The 12537-nt window shown below is 48.1% G+C and overlaps 1 protein-coding gene across 28 annotated transcripts in view; it reads left to right on the top strand.

The window, feature by feature from the left end:
• Positions 1 to 12537, top strand: part of Sema6d (semaphorin 6D) — a 585978-nt gene that overhangs the window by 525062 nt on the left and 48379 nt on the right. For 13 of the 28 annotated variants that reach the window (XM_087652072.1, XM_087652075.1, XM_087652088.1 and 10 more), the window contains 1 exon segment: positions 3617 to 4052. The exons of 5 other annotated variants lie outside the window; for them this stretch is intronic. The gene's annotated coding sequence lies outside the window, so the exon portion shown is untranslated. 28 annotated transcript variants of the gene reach the window in all.

Below are 12537 nucleotides of genomic sequence, written 5' to 3' on the forward strand. Positions count from 1 at the left end.
AACCGGATTACTAAAATTCCTTTCGTTTTGTTCTTTTGCGTTGTGTTCTTTTGGGTCCCTCACCTTGGACATGGTGTTAATTATAGTATCCCCTCATAGAATCGTTGCACACCAATGTTTTTGAAATGCTTAGAACAGCTTGGCAGATGTTAAAGCATGGTATTCGTTTAATAGCTTTAAGTTTAGCGGTTTAATAGCTCATCGTTTAATGGATAAGAAGCTCCACTATTTGATGACTGATACATTTTACTGAGAATCACATGCAGAGATTTTCCGTGGAGTTTAGATACATTTATACTTACAATTCATTTGGAAGTGACTTACTACTTATCATCGGTGGGAAAGCCACACCGAGAATATCGAAGTGTATTTGCTAACCAGGTAGAGTCAGCCTTGGGGGGAGGTGGTGAAAAGAGTCAAGAGTGTCTATCCAATTACTGACTCACTCCACTTAACCATCATCCTCAGTGGGACTGCAAGACCTTGGGACACAAAGTTAGTGCCTAGAGTGCATTAGTATTAGTATGAATATAGCAATAACAACCCTTTCTTATTCGGCCCAGAAGAGAGTATGAGAATGTTGCAGGCCCCAGTGTCATACCTGTCTCACAAGTATTTACTGAGTGTACAACCCAGTGCAGGGCACCAGGCCCATTAAGTGTCCAATTGGGAGACATCCTAAACAAGATAAATTAAAGAACATTTTGGAACAGAGAAGACAGTCCTTTAGACCCGTACAAAGGGTTTGTGGGCTGAGGGTACTCTGACACCTATACGGTTTGTTATTCAATCAAGAAACCAGACATGGAACTGGACCATTTTATAGGGTACCCGAAAAAGCAGGAGCATCGGGAGAGTGTGCTCCAATGGGGGACAGGGAATGCGAGCCAGTGTTATTCCCTAGAGTGTAGGGTGTGTGGAAAGAAGGGAATTGGCAGAGGCTAACAGGATTAGAGAGCTGATGGGAATCAGAACCACAGCAATGGCAGCGGCAACGACCTCAGTGCTTTCCTTGGATGTCTTTCTCCTAAAGACTAAATAAAGAGTGTCACTTTCCTCTCAACACCCGCCCCTCACAACATGGACATGGTTAATCCTCAAGAGTAGTCTGTGACCTCTCTTCCCATGACAGGCTCTGTCCTCTCGGCCTCCATCAGAGCAAACACAAGGATGACTCTGAGGTCCAGACTGATATTTAGAGTGAAAACATGTAATTCATGGTTTTTAAAGGACCCATCAGCATATTCTCCAGCAACCCACCAGACCATCATTCCTTCTTATTCCCGGATTTAAAGACTCAGTCTGGGGTAAAACTGTAATCTCTGGGTATCTTTCCCTCTAAAACTGCCCACGGGCACAGGAACCCAATCTATACTGGATATTGTATCTCACTCTTAGTACTCTCAATACTCCAGAGGTTGAAGCAGAAGGATTGCCTCACATTTGAGGCCAGCCTGGGCTAAACAATAAGCTCCAGGCTAGCCTGAGCTACGCAGTAAGATGTTGTCTAGTGGTGCTTGTGAGAGGTGGGTTCAAGAATCTGGAATGAACCTTTGCTGCTATGGCAGACACAGAGTGACAAGCAAACCTGTCAAGGTGGCAGGTGGATTGTTCCCTCACCAACCAAGTAGCCCCTGTCCTCATTTTGCATCTTCACAGTGTGGCCAGTACCCTGCCTGCAGTACAGAAAAGAAAGAAAAAAAAAGAAAGAAAGAAAGAAAGAAAGGAAGGAAGGAATGACCGCTGGCCGGGAAATGCTCACAGCTTTCTGGGTCAGAAGTTGGCTAGGGGAAGACCCTGACTGCCAAGTAACTTGCAATGATGTCAGAGCCCCACACAACCAGAAAACACCAGCCAACCAGGAACAAAAGACTTAACAGCAGAAAAAACACTGAGCTAGCCTCAGAAGCCACTCTTTCCGCCCCCTACCCCTTTCTTGTAACAGGAGGAACAGAGGGAAAAGCTTGCATTTAAAAAGGCTGCCCTTTCTCTCCTGGCTTGCTTTTGGCTACAAGTTTTTGCCTACAAGTGTTAACAGGGGGGGTCTTTTTGGAGTTTTTTTTTTTTTCAAATCCAGGGCAGTGTTCTTGTTAAATGTAAATATATATCTGTGTGCGGGAGAAAAGCAGGAAGACTCTAGACAAGAATTTGCTTCCATGACCGGTCCACAATAATTAACCACACTCAAAGGAAAGCCAAAAGTTTGGCGGAAATGCTCTCCTCTTTCTCTCTTTAAGCGAGGGCATCAGGGTTGATTCCAGCCACTTAGAACCCTTAAGTGATACATGATTAGATTGGAAACTAATAAACATAGACCGTTCTTGGAAATGAACTTTAAATTAAGATCCTCTTGTTTGGGGATATATGATTCTTTTATTTCATTTATGACAATCCGTACATCTTAAATGATGTCGCTTCAAGGACATTTTCATTTCTCCCACAACGTATTAAACGAAACACTTGCCTGTAAAACCGGCTCATTAGCCTGCAAAATTACACTGTACCGAATGGCTTTCATTCAAAGTGGAAATAAGATTTTTAGTAGGCAATTTCTGTATTTTTTAAAGCTACGGCTATGTTTGATTGCTTCTTCCCAGCTGTTTTACTTAGTGGTTATAAAGATAAATGGGGGAGGGGCTTGTGAAAATGAGCTCAAAAATAAATCCTAGACTAGAAAACTAAGACAAAACTTCGGGGTACAACTGCGCCCACCGCACCACTGGGCTGCAGCCATTTGTCCTCCGATCGTCTAGGGTGGCTGGCTGGGAGAGTAGTGAGGGCGCCTGGAGGAAGGGAGAGGGAGGGAAGGGAGAGGCGGCTTTGCAGGCTACAGAGGCGGCGCCAGCTGGGCGACCCGGCTCGGAGAGGCGCGGGAGGAGCGGCTCCGCTAAGGTGGGAGAGCCTGGGCGCGCGGCCGAGCGCGATCAGGGACGCGGCGGCCACTGGGGTCGAGGCCGCGGCGCGCGTAGGACTCTGGGCGGCGCTGGCCGCGGTGGGAGCTGCAGAGCGGCGAGGGAGCCGGGATCTCAGGGAGCGACTCGGAGATGGATCGAATTACACCATTTGCCGAGCAGCGGTTTGTTTTGCTGGCGCTGGGTCCCGCCGCCGCCGCCGCCGCCGCCGCCGCCGCCCCCGCCGCCTTGGCTAGAGCGGACCAGTTTCAGGATAGATCGCAAGGCGAGACCGGAGACCGTGGGATTGCTCTTTCTGCACACCGTCTTGATCGGCTTTTCCATCTGATCCTGACAAGCTTTATTTGTCTGTTTTTTAAAGCAGGCTTCCCTATGAGAGGTAAGACAGTCTCCCAAGCTCCGCTGACGCTCTGGGTGCGTGATGGGGGTGGGACCCCGAGCCCGGAGCCCGCAGAGCAGCTGTGTGCGGGCGCGTGTGTAAGCGTGGGCGTAGCGTCGCATCTCCCCGGAGTTCATTGCTCTCCCAAGCCGCACGGTCTCCAGCGGTGCCCGAGGCGCCTGGGGAGGTCTGGCTGACCGGTTCCAGCTGGCCGGTGGGCGGCCTGGGGGGCGGGGCGGGGCGGCTCGGCCCTCCTCCTAGGCGCACCCCTCCTCCGGGGGCGCACCCCTAAGGGAAGAAAAGACACCCTAGGCTGCAAGGAAAAGTTTCTTCCTGGCAGGGCTGGCTCTGCGCTGTTCCGCAAGCCGTCAGGGTGAGCCCGCCTTCCTCGCCGCGGGGCTTGCAGCCTCCAACCCTACAGCCCGCAGCGCAGCCCAGGCCGCCCGGCCACCTTCGGCTGGGAGGACGCCTGGGAGCGCGGAGCCACTGACTGGGCACCCACCCGCGGGGTTCTCAGCCACTCTCCCCCGCAACTTTGCGTGCTTTGTTCTCTGACTGAAAAATGCTCCACCGAAGCGCCCTGGACGGGGTCTTCTCCAGGCGGCAAGGGCTCGACCGGGAGACGTGTTACGCTCTCAGCTCCCCATCAATTATGGATGGAAACAAATAAGGAAAAGTCAATTTTGTATGAGCCGCTTCTTTCGCGGCTAGAGGCGTCTTGTAGCCGGGAGCAGAGGCAGGCAAACCGAGGCCAACACCAGGTAGGGAAACTTCCAGATTCTACTGCAGTGACCCTCTGTAGAAACTGAGGCAGTAGCCGCCCTGGGGGGATTGGGAAGCGCTTTCAGCTTCCAGTCGGACGTCTAACTCTTGAGATCTAAGAACTTGGAGGTGTGGATGCAAAGTGAGTTTGGAATTTTTCTCATTATTTGGCTACTAGGATCATTGCTGGCAGAGTACTGTTTAAATCTAATACTTGTTTTTTAAAAAAAATGCCATGGAGCGCGCTGGGGAGGGGTGGGGGAAGTATTGCGGTAGGGTATGAGTTAGAGCACTGGAGGAATTGGACTGGTCAGTAGTCAATTCCAGCATCCTCAGAGTGGGACAGCACATCGTTATTATAGATATAACCCCCAACCCCGACTTTGTGTACAGTAACTGGACTCCGTGTCAACCACTAAGGCTTCTTTGCCTTAAATACAACGCTGCTTCTGGTTACTTATGGGAAATGTCGAGGGCTACTTCCTCTCAAAACTTCTAGCTACTACAAATTTTAAGTCTGCACTGCCAAAATATATGTGTTTTCCCCTTCCTTCTGCTTGATACTTGACACAGTGAAATAGAATCTTTTGTTTATTTCAATGCCAAAGTCTCGGGGAAAGAGTTAACATTTTTATTCAGTTGGTTTCGTCTCTGGCCCTTGAAAAGGAGAAATACTCTCCTTGGAGAAAATCTCCAAGGCTTTTCTTCCCTGTATTGTGAAATCTTAGACAGCTGGGGGTGGGGGGTAGCGTTTTTACTGTCGTTTTGATGGCACAAAACAATAGATTCTGGAACTGTGTTTATTCATGATGTTAAGTGTCTACCCGAGGAAATTAACTTCTCTTTAGTATCGGGTTAATGTAGTGAGTGACAGACTCATTCTCTCAAGCTAGCATGCATTACACACGAGCATTTATCCTGGCTCAGATACCTAAAAATTACAGATACGCTCTGAGATTGGGCCTATATCACTAGGAGCTTAAATATCTGAAGATAAACTACAGCCGGGATCTGCTTTTCAGGCTTTGGTTGAGGTCTCTGAGCTATGCTCCAAGGAGACAGTTAAATGCATATGAGATCCTAAGATTTCTCTGCTGGCTTGCTTAGGAAGAGCAACAAACCACTAGCATTTCTTACTGGATCCTGCAGGATATTGGCACCCATCTCATTTCTCCTGAGAATGCTACATAGGTACCCTTTCTGAGGAGCGCGTCTGTGATGCATGAGAATGTGGCAGGAATACTGTGACGGCTCCATCGCCAGGCATCTGGTTAGCCTGAGTTTGATTTAGATCTATGGGCATTTTGCCACCCCTACCCCCTTTTTTTCGATACCCTCTAATAGTACCAGCACCATCTGGTCATGCCTCCCTTGGTTTGATGAATTTGAAAGATGGCTGTGACGTCAGCCTTAGTCCTCAGAGTGAGGGCAACTTAAAAACCCTGAAGACTTCAGTTCACTGGCTTGCTGCACAGGAAGGCTCTGTCCAGTAACTAATGTGGGTAAGTGAGCCTCTGTATCCTGTCGTCTGGTGGTTTCCGTTCCTTGAAAGGCCATGGACAAGAAGCTTGGATTCAGAACTTTAATTCCAAAAGATCCTCACGGTTGCTGAGGACTTAGCTGAGTCTGAGGGAGCTCTTCTTGCTGTTCTGTCATAATGAACCATGGTAATTAGCTTAGTCATTGTTCTTGCCTGTGAGTTTCACTAAGATACAAAGGGTGAGAAATGCATCTGAAATAGGGTCATTTTTCACTCTTGGGATGCATTTCATGCAGGATCGAGAGCCTGGCTAGATGCCTGACCAGTGTTAGTGCAACCCTAGGAGGCAAACTCCTACCCCACCATGCTGCAGGACAAAATGGTAGGTTTTATTTCTATTCAGGGCTTGTAAGCTTGCGTAGACTGGATCTATTTCTAGAGGAAGCAAGAGGCAGTTGAGGTGGGCCAACCTATTGGTGCTCATTGAGTACCTGTCATCCGCAAGGAGCTGTAACCATGAGCCAACACCCTGTGACCAGAAAGGCTTTTGTATACTCACCTGGAGCAACACTACTGACTAGAAAATCAGACCTGGGGGGCAAGACACAGAAATATTTGTCTCTTGTGTGTGTGTGTGTGCAAATCTGACAAAACTTTGAAGCAAGATCGTCTGTATATAATGTCGCTGGTGCAGGCCTTCCTGCCCTCAGCATGAATGAATGGGCTGTCAGTTTAGTTTGTGCACTGGGTCTGTCACAGCAACGGAATATGGGATTCTCTGAGGCATATGTGAATGGAGATTTAGCATAAAAAAATCTACCGAATCCAGCATCTAAGGATACGGTAGAGGACATTTGACAACCCCAGTTGGTAGGAAAAGTGTTGTGATTTATTCCTGTGCCACATGCAAACCGTAGACCCCGTGACTCTGTTAAGTATGCCAGGACACTTTTCATTTGAGGTGGCTGACGTCGAGCTGTTTTCCTAGCAGATCTCGGTAACAGGGACAGTGTAGCTGACCACTGAGGCGGTTTTTATTTCTCCCCAACAGGAAAATTGTTAGAAGTTCTTAATTTAAAAAAAAAAAAAAAAGATTGCAGCCGAGGGCCTTCCAATCGGTGGAGTGCAGAGCCCACATGAGCTGTTCGAGTTTCTCAAACTTTTCTATCTGGCTTTGTTAAGTCACCCCGATTAGCATTTTAACAACCCTGAAGTGAACTTCTGCCATCCTCTCCACTTGGACACAGTGTGTAGATCATCCATCATCCTGTCCTTGGTTACAACAGGCTTCTGGCTCTATCACCATTTGGAGGTACACGGAATCCATCCAACTGTGAATAGCACAGCTGGCTACAGCGATCTTTCCTTCCACACCACTGGCAACATTGTCTGGCTGTGGTAACTAAAGCTAACACCCAGAACAGGAAGTTTCCATCTTTTCACAGCCTGTGCCCACCAGGCCACTCATCCCGTGTTGGAAGTCCACCTGCCACAGGGCCTGCTGGCTTGCAAGGTGTCTTTCACTTACAGGAGAGCTTGCTTGTTCCAGCCTTAAGTGGCATGTGGCCATGGCAGTGATGCTCTGGGCTTGATAGAGTTTAGTCACAGAATTGCAGAATGAGGAAGCTTCTTCGTTCAGAGTCTACTCATCCCACTCATTCTATCCGAAAGGTGAAGAGAGAAATAAGAGTAGCATTTGGCCTGTGACCCAGAACTGGAGACAGAAAAAAGGCCTCTCTAGCTCGTCAGTGACCTACGCTTGCCCTGGCTTCATCCCTTTTGCTAGACTGTGCAATGGGCCTAGTAGCCCACAGTACACACAGTTTTGATCACATCTTGTTGTTTTCCCCGTTCTGTGTGTCCGTAATGGTAGCTATTGCTTGTTAGAGAAAGAATAAAATGTATTGGGCAGGTGAGTTTCTTAGGAGATAATTGTCAAGCTTTTCAATGTCTCGGTTTGAACTTCTCTAGTTGAGAATACTTCTTTGGGGATTTGATGTGCAGAGGGGGTGGGATCATTTCACACTTTGATGTGAGTGACCTTGGCGACAGAACAGCAGGGGCAGGAGGGTGGTGGTGATGGAAGAGAAAGACGAGGGAGGGACCAGAAACCATAACACCCAACAATGAATGGAGTCTGCTGATTAAACTCTAGATGCCCTGATAAGATCCCCGCCATCTTGATTATATGCAAGGCTCCAATGCCTACAAGGAGTTAGGCTCCATTACCACTACTTGCTATGAGGAAACTGGGTCACCCAGTAGGGAGTTCGAACCTCTGGACATCCCAGCCCACACTGCCTCATCGTAGTACTTGATCAGATCACTTTGATATTTCTGACTCTTCTTATGAAGTTACATTTGGGGAGAATGTGTTTATTGAATGACTTACTCATGTGGGTAGGCTCCTGAATTGTGTCTTTCTTGCTAACCTAAGTCATGTCTTCCTGTTAGTCAGATAACCCGTGACTTCTTCAATGTTCTCAGACAGCACCATTCCCAACCCTCCTCTCCACGTAGGGTTTTCTTATCTAGGATGGCAACATAGACAGACGCATGGCAATATTCACTCTTAAAAAGGTGCCGTCTGGGTGCACTTACCATTTGGTTCCATTGGTACCATTTGTGTCAGGTGACAGTCCATTACATCCTTCTGTCTCGTTTCCCAGAGGTGCTCATGGGCCACAGCTCTGGGGTTGAAGATGCTTGCTTGAAGCCTGACCGTGGATCCCAGCGTGACACACGCTGTTCTTCTTAGGGTTTCCACAGCGCTCTTTGACCAGTGATCAGACCTGCTGCTGAGATGCACGTTCTCCCGTGCAGCAGCTTCTCGTTACTGTGCATTTTCCTTCAGAATTCCTGTGGGAGGAAAAACTTAAAACCAGGTATTCATTCCCATTGCACATGATGCTGAAATTTAAGGTTTTCAACATATATTTAAGGGAAGGAAATATAGGTTTCAAGAGTAAGCGTTCAGTGTGTCAGTACACGGATAATAAGGCCTCAGGAGGATCTGCAACCACTTAGCCTGTTATTGGAGTCTGCATTTACCAGTAGAAGCAATGGTTTGCACTGGCACAAAAGACCTGGAGTAGAGGAAGCGTGTCAAGAAAACACTTGTGTTCCTCAGTGGACCATCAGCAAACCAGGAAGCTAGATTCTCTCCCTTCACCAGTACCTCACTTGTAACCCCAGGAGTTAGGAACTAGGGAGTTAGGGTCAGACATCCCTTGGGTAGTTGGCAGATAGAAGAAAGGCACTTCTGAAAGCAGTAGACAAAGAAAGAGGGACCACAGAAGTAGTGATTGCATTCCTCACTCTCTGTTCTTGTCCTTGTCGCAAACGTGTTCATTCGGTTTTGACCAAGGATCTGTTCTGCATGAGTCCCTGGAGGAGCACATGATTCCAGAGCGCTAAGCAAACTGTCACAGTAGAATGGGGTGTGTTTTAAGCGCCAGAGAAGATACACCCAGTCCTGTGGAAGCTGAGAAAAGGGAGGTTATTTCTGGCAAGGGTGGTCAGGGAGGGCCCTGTGGGGCCACTGATATTTGAGCTGCTCCTTGAACTAGGTAGGACTTGGACAGGTGGACAGTGAGAGGAGGTGGGGGAGGTGTTGAAAGAGAAGGCATTCCAGGCATAGAGAACAGCTTAGGCAAAGGGCCTGGGGTGGGGTGGGTTTGGGATCAAGGTCAGTTATCTGCATTTGAGTCCTTACTTACCTCGGACTTGTATTTCAGGTGCACAGTGGCAGTTGGCTGTGCAACCCACAAAGATGTATTGGGTGTCCCTGAGCTGCCAGCCTGGCAGAGTAAGCCATCAGAATGCATGGGATCAATCTGTGACAAGTCAGATTGCTCTATGATGAGTGGTGAGAGCCCCACGTCAGCTGCGGGTGGATCATGTATACACGAACTCAGCAGTGAGGACCCAGCGAGACCTCTGCTCACTGAGATATTGAGCAGAAGCAACTGAGGTTGCTGATTTGTGGGCCTTATCTTTTCTTCTTAACACGAAAAGACTTTAAACGCAGACTCTTCCTTTTCTTTTTTCTTTAAATAGAATGCATGCTTGTATGAGTGTTCTGGAAGGGAAAGAAGATGATGTGGAGACAGGAAATAGAGATGAAATGAGAATAAAAACACTGAAACCATGATAACGAGGTGGGCTGGAGTATAAGGCCCATTTAGATGGCAGCTCCCTGAGGTTGTGACCTGGTTCAAGTCAGCAGAGGGAGAAGCCCGTATGTTCAGCAAGTGTCGTAAATGCACAGTGAGTTTTATCATACTGCAGATAGAGTCTCCCCTGGTGCGCAGACTACATGGCGTGGTTTGAGGCCGGGGCAGCTTATTCCTAACAGAGGAAAAAGACTTGGAAAATTATGACGGCATCCGTTAGGAAGTGAACATTTCCTTTGTGGTTCTGAACTCCCAGGGCAAAGTTTCTGCCTCCAGTGATGGTTCTCTGTGTCATTTCCTCCCTAACACTGTGACTCCCCGCTACCCAATTCCAAACCTTCCTCCAAGCTAAGTAGGAGCGTGGGTGATTCTCAGCCATTGTTAACCCAGAGGTTAACGTAAATTACAATCAGCACACAGTTAAGTTTAATGGCGAATGTGATAAACTTCGGGGGAGGGAAGACAGAAGTTGTGTGGTGTAGGTATGCTTATTAGAATACATAGGGAAAGTGGAATAAGATGAAAACGGGGATCCGGGGAGGCATTGGGAATGGTCAAGTCAGCTGCTTTCCCATGCCTTGGACCCACCCCGGCTCAGCGTTCCAAGGTGTATTCAGGACTCTCACAGGTTACTGCTTTACATGACAGTCTCAGCGAAGAATGGCTGCCAATTAAACACCAGTCAGAAATTACAAAATAGGTCAGTAGGAGAGGTCCAACCATGAGCAAATCCAATATGGGGAACAAAATTTTTAGGAATATTCCGGTGTCTTAAAACAGAGAGTCCGTTAAGTCTAGTAGTTGATCTGCCGCCCGCACAGGAGCTTGAAGCAAAAGGCACTCTGCTCCCCTGTGCCCAGCCCAGTTGCCTCTAAACCCAGTCTAAAATAAGCCAGCCTGGCTCAGCAGGGCTAATAATAACAGTGCATGCTATGTGTTTGCCCTGCACGGTGGCATTGTGCCTAGCACTTTAAATATGTTGTCTCATTTAATCCTCTCGCCACCCCCGAGAATGTAAGGCTGAGAGCAAGGGGCTGACATATGTGAGTCCTCGCCATGTGCCCGGCACGCAAGCAAATATGCTAAATCATTTGACCAGCGTTCTTGAAGATGGCTACTATTAATAACATACTCATTGTACAGAGGAAGAAACTGAGGCATGGGAGAGTAAGTATGTCCTAGAGTTAAACCACTACTCCGTAGTGAAAGGGGGCAGGGAGAGGGAGCTAGGATCTGTGAGATGAAGTGTAATCTTGAATGAGTTGTGTGATCTTGAACAAGTTACTTAACCTCTCTGAGGCTTAGAAACGGAAGACTGTTCTAGTAGTACCTGTGTCTGAAGACCGTTGTGAGACATTCATGAATTAATATTTGAAGAGGACTTATGATAGCGCTTGGCATGCAGCAGTGTTTTAAATATACCACTGTCTGTTAGGTAAAGATAAATAGAGTCTGGCTCCACAGCCTGTTCTCTTAGTCTTCGTTCTTCGCATCTTGCCGTGTGTGACTCTGGCGCTGCTCTTTGACTAGTGTGTGGCTTGTGACTTCCGCCCCACAGCACCTCCATACACTGGTGACTGGTTCAACCAGGCTGAGAGAGGGATCGTTGCAGGCAGCTGGAGACTGGCCTCAGCCCCTCCGTGCCTCTGTTGAAGAGCTGCAACCGAGACATCTGCTGTTTCAGAGACATGACGTCAGGATCTGGAGTCCACTGCTGGCGCTGTCAAAGGACAGTTGCGAGAATTGGTGTGTGTTCTGTACTGGTGGCTCCTGGCTTGGGGAAACATGCCATACAGCTCAGGCTCACTCCTGAGCCAGTCCACCTATCTGACCCATAACCATGGGCAGACCTCAGACTTTAACATTCATCATTACACAGATTAAAATGCAGATTCCCAGAACCCTAACCTGCCATCAGGCTTACCAGGTTAACTAACGCCTGTTGTCTGTTGACTACCTTTGGAGAAAAGAGCCTCCAGTGTAGCCAGAGGATGCCTGATAGGGGCATCTGCTGATGGCCTAGCGTCTGGGGGTGGGGAGTGGGGGTGCAGGTTTCCATGTCAACACATTACTCTATAGTAAGAGGGGTGTGAACAGGCTGCTAGCTAGACATGACCTCTTCCTGCCAGCCTAGGGCATCTCAGTTAGCTTATGAAAGAAAAGAGAAAGCAGTAAAACACTGCGAGCTAAAGAGGTTTATTTTGAAAGACTCTAGTTGGTAAAAGATTTCCTATGTGAGGGAAAAAAAAACGAGGGAAGAGAAAGAGCCTGACGTATTTCTGCTGACTGGCCTGCATCTTTTCTATTCGGGGCCCTGGGCCAGTATTCCCATCAACAGTCCTTGATGCAATGATAAACTGAGATAAGGGTAATCAAACTTCATGCTTCAGGGCATCAGGTGATTGCCTGCTGTGGTCAGGATGGAATTCTTCCCCCTAGGGCTTTGCACAATTGACTCGACACATTAGACAGAGGTGGTCCCCCCCACTCCATGCTTGGGAAAGTGGGGGCTGAGGCCTGGCTGGAAACTCTGGCTGAGCCCACATGGGGAGAAGAGTGTGTCTGGAGCGTGCGACCCCATCACCTCTCGTTATCACCACTTATTGCTACTCTCTGTATCTATTGATACCATGCCCATGCGGAGGTCAGGGGCACACTGCACTTAGAACCAGGTGCCTCGAATTCCGGCCATGGTCAGCCAATCAAATTTCCACATCTGTGGATGCTCTGCTGCCCCATGAAATTATAGTTAGTGTCAGATACAACAATACAGGGAAATGAAAGTGCTGTTAAAGTGTAAGGTGCCATTACGACATAATGAAATCACTG

Source organism: Rattus norvegicus, chromosome 3, assembly GCF_021556685.1.
Source record: "Rattus norvegicus strain SHRSP/BbbUtx chromosome 3, alternate assembly SHRSP_T2T, whole genome shotgun sequence".
NCBI classification, from domain to species: Eukaryota; Metazoa; Chordata; class Mammalia; order Rodentia; family Muridae; genus Rattus; species Rattus norvegicus.